Genomic DNA, 8,284 nt, shown 5'->3' with positions numbered 1-8,284 from the left:
CAATTCCTATAGTTAATAATTGTTGGTAACAAATTACCCAATGAAATATTTTTAGTTCACATATAATTAAATTTATAGACATTTTCGTCAAAAATGGTAGATAACATTTCATGAAAATTTTGCAAATTTTAAGTTAAACGTTTCATCGTTCATAAACTGGTGTGCCTTTACGAATATTATTCTCAGAGTAAATTGTCAGCAGATGCGATGAACTAATGCATAGTACAGAGATCTTTATCGGCATAGTGGAATGTGATTAATGTAAAGATGATGTTACTTGAGTTTTGTTGTGTATACATGAGCGTGGGGTTGTTTTTATTTTGGTTCATTTAGTGGTTTGTGTGTGTGTTTGTTATTCTTGGATGGTTTATTGGCTGGATGAGGTGTTGTTTTCAATAAAGGCACATGTGTTTTTGTTGTTGTAGGAATGTTTTGGCTTTGCTTGGTTTTGTTTGGCATGCTTCAGTTGTATAGTTGGCGTTGGCGTGGGCTGTTGCATCTTTTAATATGCAACAAGGGAATATAAAGGCATGGAATATTTTGGAATTTTGAGACATATATTGGTGTTTGTTTATTAAACATTTTAAATGAAAGTTATTAATATTTTATCGGTAGTTTCGAGAAAAGTTATTAAAAATATTTTGGAAAATTTGTTGAAATTGAAAGTGTATTGAAATTTTTATTATTCAAAGTAAAAAATTAATATTCAATTCCAGATGAATTTGGACAATTTTTGTTATATCTCAGCGTATAGTTTAGCCATAAATTGGTAAGTAATGTTTTTTTTTTTAATATGGCTTTCTTTTAAAAATAATATTTTGTATGTATATTATTATTTGTTAATTATTTTTTTTTTGGAAACCAGTTTAATGTTTTTCTTTGTTGTAAAAGCAATATTTAATTTCAGAGCAATTCCAGATGGGTTCGAAAATAGAGAATTGGTAAGTTTTCTTTTAAAATTTGGCTTTCTTTCAACTAGAATGTTTACGTTTTTATGACCTTTTTATCATCAAAATTATAGGTTTTTAATACCTTATTTTAGTATTTCTTTAATCAATTTTTTTGGAAACCAATGTAATATTTCAATGTAAAAAAACAAATATTTAATTTCAGAATAACCCCTTAAAATTTGAAAAAATGTTGGTACTCCTTTGCTTGTAATTTAATAGTGAATTGGTAAGGATTCTTTAACTTTCTTTTAACCAGAATAGTTGTGTTTTTTATGCATAATATTATTTTTTTCATTCGATTTTTTGGAAACCTATTTAATAATTTTATTTAATGTAAAAAATAAATATTTAATTTCAGAATAGCCCAAATAAATTTGGACAACTTTTTATATTTCCCCTCAGCGTACAATTTAATAGAGAATTGGTAAGTTTTATATTAAAACTCTGGCTTTCTTTCAACTAGAATATTTATTTTATTATATCCTTCACATCGATAACAACACAGTTTTATGAGTTTATATAGAATACTTCATTATTTCCTAATTGTTTCAGGTACCAATTTTATGAGATACGTTTTCCGAAGAAAAGTTGAATTCCTTACTCCATTTGATAAAATGCCCCCAAATATGGTAAGTTACAAGCTAAAATGAAGAATTAAAATTATATTTTATTACATGGTGTTAATTTTTAACAATTTTCATTATTGTTTCCATTTTTTTCCAGCAAGATATGTGAAAAAATTACCTACGATGAATAAAAAAAAGGATAAGTCAAAATGTCCAAACAGCGGGTTCAAATGAACTACTCTCTGTTCCACGTGGTCATAATTTTTATTCACAAAAAAACATTGTATTAAGAACTTTCATCATAAGTTTTTATAATAAAATACTTTTGCTTAAAGAAAGTTTAATTTTAATGTATGAAAATTTTCATAATAGTAAAACGGTTTGTTGTTCCTTTAATTATTTAATTTCTCTGTACTGTGGAATGATTGATTTAAAAATAGTTTAGTCGTCGACATTTTAAAGACTCTGTTAACCAATTTTTATTATCGGGTTTCCCACAAAATAAGCAAGTAAAACAAAATAATACTGACTTTTTAACTTGGTAGGGGTATATAAATCTTATGGTGTTGTAAAAATGAACTAAACTACAATGTTATAGATGAACTAAAACTTAAGAGAATTATAAACTAGACAAGTTGAAAAAAATCTTAAGGGCTAAATCATGGTCAATATTACTACAGTTTAGTTCATTTTGCAATGGAAAAGGGTTCACTGTTTTTTTCAATGTGGGAGCTATATCTAAATCTGAACCGATTTGGCTGGTATTTTGCATATCTTACGAAAGCCATTCAAAAGGCTAATTTCTCTGTGAGAAGAAGTAAATCGAAAACTACAATCGAATAGTCAAAAAGAAAGATGTAATAGGACAAAATTACCCATTCTCTAAGCATCCACAAGGCTAGGCAGCAACCACATTTTTAGACAATCAACATAAGGCGAACGAAAATGTTATAAACCTTTCTGCGGAGTGCTAAGCTAACCAGCTATATAAAACATGTGAAATAAATTTCAATAAATATATTTTAATATATTATAGTTATAATCCAAAAGGCACTATGAGATCACTAAAATTTCTTTGAATTTTGAACTTAAATTAACTAGTCCGTAAGTATGGTGAATTTTATCATGAGAAAGGTGGAATCTAATTAATTTTAAAATAATGGTAAATACCATTGAGTACACCCTACAGCATCACAGCAACAACTCTACGACCACTGACTGGTGGAGGCCTATACAATCATTGATCCAGTAAAAGTATGTAAATACGCATCAAAAATTTTGTGTTCTCCCCTTGTATTTTACGACAAATTCCTTACACCGCACAATTCATTAACAAACCGTATCATTCATGAAAAAAAAAACAAACAAAATAAAATTTAATGCGTAGTAAGATTTCATACGTAACTTAAAGTGTTATACTCAGTCACAGAGACTGTTATAAGGTTCTCTCTAAGCATTGAGTTTGTGAATGAAGTGGAGAATTGTAATTCTAGTAGTATTTATATGATGTACTCTTTTCTAGTTTTGAAATTGCATTATACTGAGAATTTTATTGATTCCATTTTGATCTCTATAAAATCACTTATAGATGATAATTAAGATTAATGTTTTTGTTTTGCTACGGTGTTTTTTTTCTTTTGTTAGCAATTCTATTGTGAATTTTTCTACTTTTTTATTTAATTACTAAACAAATAAAAGTAGGCATATTCCTCTAGTTAGGACACTTCTATTTATTTCGGTTTCGCTAAGTTTAAATAGATTTTTTTCTTAAACCTAAAAATAGGGCAATTCTAGAATTGTTCAATTAAAGAAAATTTATATTAAAACGGCGAGCGTAAATAGTTGGTTTCTAAGCTTCCAGTTTTGGGGTTCTAAATATTTTGTGCCATAAGGGCTGGGTGGGTTTCGAGACAGGTACTCCAATCAACACCAGGAGTAACCATTAGATATATGAAATTTAGTCAATACCAATTTGTGTAGTTTTTGTCAGATATGTTATCTTTTATTTTATTTTATCTAGTATCGCGTGGTCCATTTGTAACGTTAAAATGGAGTCTAAATATTATTAGTGTAATGTTGAACTGGAGTTCTGTAGTGTTGGGAAACGAACCAACCAATCGACTTATTGGCTAGCTCAATGATGGCTCCCGCTTTTCTAACTAGCTCGGTTGTCTCATAAATTAAAAATGGATATTTCTTTTAAATAATTTATAAACACATTAATGTTCATTACATGTGATAATGACACATGTAATGGAGGGTATAAAAATCTTCAAATATAGGCTAATGCTCATTTTGAAAACTTTTATTTAAAGTTTTTTGGAATTAAGAAAATATTTTTACTTCGAAGTATACATACTAATGTGGATTTGTAAAGTGGAATTTGTTTACACGCGAATTGCTTTATTAATATATGACAAACATAGAATGAAAAGTCGATTAATAAGATCTGTATACCACTTTTAATTTAATTGATCCTAAATTTAAAGCAAGATATGTAGTTAAAAGATGTCTTTAATTTAGAGACGCTGCATTTTTGGCTGGAATCTATACAAAAATCCTTAAGGAAAGGTCAAAATCTATGGATCCAAGTAAACGTTTTTTTTTTGTTGAGTATATATAAAAGAAAATTCTATTTGACTAAGGTCAACTTGGCTTTAATAATTCTAAAAAATATTTATTGAAATCGTTTTTACATATCTTGTCATTAAATTTCAATGGAAAACATTTTTTTTGAAGCAAATATTAAAAACTTTTCTTTTACTACAATTTCATTTAAATAAATTTGTCTTAATATTGTGTAAATTGCGCGTTCTAAAAATTAGGTTGCATAATCTTTCATATTAGGTCAATATTCATATCCTTCACCGCTACTGTGGTACTGGTGAGTGGGGTATAATAATTTTGTGCATTGATATGCCCTCCTTGGCATGGCCAGTCTGAGACACATTGTTTAGTATACCGATCGTTTTAGAATCAAGTTCTGAATCGATTTACCGATGTCTATCTAGGTGTCTCTATTTTTGTGTGCACAGTACAGCTCGCAATTTATGTCTGATCATCCTCAAATTTGGCATAGTGTATTGCTTCGGCTCACAGACGATCCTAATTTATTTTTGACAAAAAAAATCGGTTTATATTTAGATATAGCTGCCATTTATATATTTATCCCAGATTTGGTTATAATTGACGTGTTTATCAACCGATGCTAACACTACGCACCAAATGTTAGTCGGATTAAATGTGAGTATAAATTTCATTGACCGTACACATAAGTTCAATATGAACTAAAACAAATGAAAATTTTCGTACGATTCCCAAAAATAGTAAGAATGAACTACTGTATGGTTAAAATGGTCATGATTTGGCGCCAATGATTTTCTTCTTTACTTTTAGTTAATTTTTTCTTCTATGAGACGATGTAATTTCGTGAACTGGAGTTAAAAAGTACAACAGAAAATTAATTTTTCCTGGTTTTAACAACGCTTTGTGGAAATCTCAAAATGTGGAGTATAATTTAGTTCAATTTTCGTGCGTGGTAGTTCTTTCTTCCTATAAAACAGTTCACGTTTTTTCGGTGCGGACATCGCTAGATCGACCCAGAAGATATATCCTTAATTGGGTCCGAGACCATTATTTCGATGTGCCACAAGTGGCAAATATACCCCCAATTTATGATGGAGTGTATAAAAATACAACTTTCAGCTAAGTTCATGTATTTTAACTTAATATTCGCTCAGGCTGAACATTATGCCATATACATCCATGTATTTGTTCCAACTATAATTTGTTGAATGAAATATCGTAAAAGTATACAATTGTTATAATAATGACTCTTAGTGAATTTGTAAGGTATCATCGGACTTTCCTAAATGTCTCAATGACTTATACACAAAACAAGCGAATCGTTTTCACGACATACTCTTGGTGACCTTTGCAATAATTTGTTTGATTTGAAAGGTTTCTGCGGTGAAATACTTTTCACTTTGTGTATTGGTTCATTTACCTCAAGAGAGGATTGATTGCTCATCTGTTTTGAAAATGTTTGCTAGATGCTGACAAACTGTGACTGAAGCTTTATTGTAACACATATTCACTTCACTATGGCGGGTTGTTTTTGAGTGGGTTTGAGGTTTGACTGCTGTCACTTTCAACTGCAATTCAAGAAAATGTTTGGGTTTCTTGGTCATAAACCAGCAGTGGCCTTATCTAAACGTCCAGTATAGCTATGCTCTCTTTCAACAGATAATTACCTGATGTATGTTGCAATTGATGAATTGATTGATATCCACAGACAAACTATGCGAGTATTTGCGTGTTATCAATAGATATGATATGGTGTGTATTGGGATAGAGTTACCAAGTAGGATTTTTATATGCTTATACATTTTTGTTAGGAACCCATCTGGTAATCACAAAATTACAATGGTATACACACGTAGTGACAGAAAGTTCGCCCCTGCCAAACTTATAACCGTATGTTAGGGTTGATCATGTTGACATTGTTGACTTTGTTTGATACTATTTGAATAAATAAATACTGTGGTACCCCCTTGACAAAATTTGGGACGTTTCCCACCATCACATTCCCTGCACACATATTCCCAGTATAAAGGTAGTGAAAATGTTCTTTTTGGATGCGGAAGTGGTGCAAAATTGGCGCAGAAACGATGGGATTTTCATAGGACGAATGTCCACAATTTTAACATCCATGGCACTGAATTTGCATCACTTCTTCAGGTGTTATCCAAATTCAGTGTTTTGTATACGATTTAAATTTTGTTGATACTTTTCATTTTATTTCATTTATTTCTTTTTCTAATACAAAAGATATAACTATATCTTATAATGAGTATTAGAATCAGTAATGTTATAACAAACTATAATAAGTAGAAAGATAATTTAATAAAGATAATAATAATGAATATATTTTTTTTTGTTATTTAATTGCCATGAATTAAATATTTTGTTAGCTTCGTCTTGAACTGCGCTGTGTTGTATATAAGTTGAAGTTGATTGGATAACTGATTCCAGAGACGTGTCGCATATATATAAAACTGCCGCTCAGATAACTGACTTCTATGTCGAGTCTTTATCAAATTGTTACCACGTTTGGATCTAGCGAATGTTAATCGTTCGTAGGGGTATGATGGTTACTCTTTGTGTATAATTTTTTGAAGGAATATCAGAGTTCTGAGTTGAACGTATTTGTCAAACGGGATACCAAAAATTTTGTTCGAAAAAAGTGTCACACTATCGTAACATTTCAATTCGAAGGCATAGCGGGCAATGTTGTTGAACGTGGTTGTTAGCCAAGTAAATAATTTTCAATAATTTTTTTAATCATATTTATGCATTCTAACGCTTTTCTGAAACGTTAGACCTCAACAATTTTTAAAAATTCGTAATTTTTCTACAACGTATTTGGCATTTTTTCGACAAAATTTAGATAATTTGTACCATTTTGTTAATTCTTACTTTGTTTTTAAACTATTTTAAACAAACAAAAAATACAATTACCCATTAAAAATATGAAAACAGCGAGTTATAAAAAATTGATAACTTGCTTGTATAGTTAAAAAAAGAACATTTTTGGAAGTGCTTTTAAAGTTGTGCCTTAAGAACAACTTCAAATTTTTTTGCTGTGTTCAAATTAGAGGTGTTCACCTGACAGGAAATTGTTGTGACTCCCAAAAATTTTCGTGGCTCTCAAGTGAGTCGTGAGTCACGCTGCTGGCAACGGCGTGTGTGTGTGCGTGATCAATAAACCAAAAGTTCGTGCGTGAGACCCAGTCACGAAAATAATATCTTCGTGAATGTGCGTGAGTAACCAATTACGCTCACGAAAATAATCCCACTCACCAACATAAAACGTTTAAGAGTTAAATTCATTTACAAATTTTACTGACACCTAGGATATTAAGAGTTTAATAACGCCCTCGATTTTAATCGTGCTCATGTTTTCATGAGTTAAATTACTCATACAATTATTCGTGAGTCACGACATTTTCCGTGAGTCACGGTATATACACGCAAAAAATAAATCTTTCCTCCCAAACGAAATTTTAGACCAAAAAATATCGTTTTTCATTTGCTTTTCGATGTAAGGAAGTTTATTTGGAAGAAAAGAATCTAATTTTTGTGATAAACGTTTATTCTTTTCCAGGACGTAAAAACAATTTTATAAAGACTAACTCAAAAAAAAAATCTTTTCTGGCTAATTGCATTTTCCCGTCTTTCCCACTTCCACGAGGTTTTTTTTAGTTCTTAGCACCTTTATCTCTAATACAAACAATGTAGAGGAATTTATTCGATTCTATTTTTATACCCTCCACCATAGGACGGGGGGTATATTAACTTTGTCATTCCGTTTGTAACACATCGAAATATTGCTCTAAGACCCCATAAAGTATATATATTCTGGGTCGTGGTGAAATTCTGAGTCGATCTGAGCATGTCCGTCCGTCCGTCTGTTGAAATCACGCTAACTTCCGAACGAAACAAGCTATCGACTTGAAACTTGGCACAAGTAGTTGTTATTGATGTAGGTCGGATTGTATGGCAAATGGGCCATATCGGTCCACTTTTACGTATAGCCCCCATATAAACGGACCCCCAAATTTGGCTTGCAGAGAAGCAAATTTCCTCCGATCCGGCTGAAATTTGGTACGTGGTGTTAGTGTATGGTCTCTAACAACCATGCCATAATTGGTCCACATCGGTCCATAATTACATATAGCCCCCATATAAACCGATCCCCCAATTTGG

The 8,284-nt window shown here is 30.9% G+C and overlaps 1 long non-coding RNA gene across 1 annotated transcript; it reads left to right on the top strand.

Annotated features, from left to right (window-relative positions):
* Nucleotides 1-714: 714 nt before the first annotated feature.
* Nucleotides 715-1,154, top strand: LOC142226239 (uncharacterized). Its single transcript, XR_012719638.1, has 3 exons — nucleotides 715-769; nucleotides 892-941; nucleotides 1,114-1,154. It is a non-coding gene; the product is annotated as an uncharacterized LOC142226239 (long non-coding RNA).
* The last annotated feature ends 7,130 nt before the right edge of the window (nucleotides 1,155-8,284 follow it).

The sequence above is a fragment of the Haematobia irritans genome, chromosome 2 (assembly GCF_050003625.1).
Source record: "Haematobia irritans isolate KBUSLIRL chromosome 2, ASM5000362v1, whole genome shotgun sequence".
In the NCBI taxonomy this organism is placed as follows: domain Eukaryota; kingdom Metazoa; phylum Arthropoda; class Insecta; order Diptera; family Muscidae; genus Haematobia; species Haematobia irritans.
Note: the sequence above shows the minus strand (reverse complement) of the source record. Positions and strands in the feature narration are given on the sequence as shown.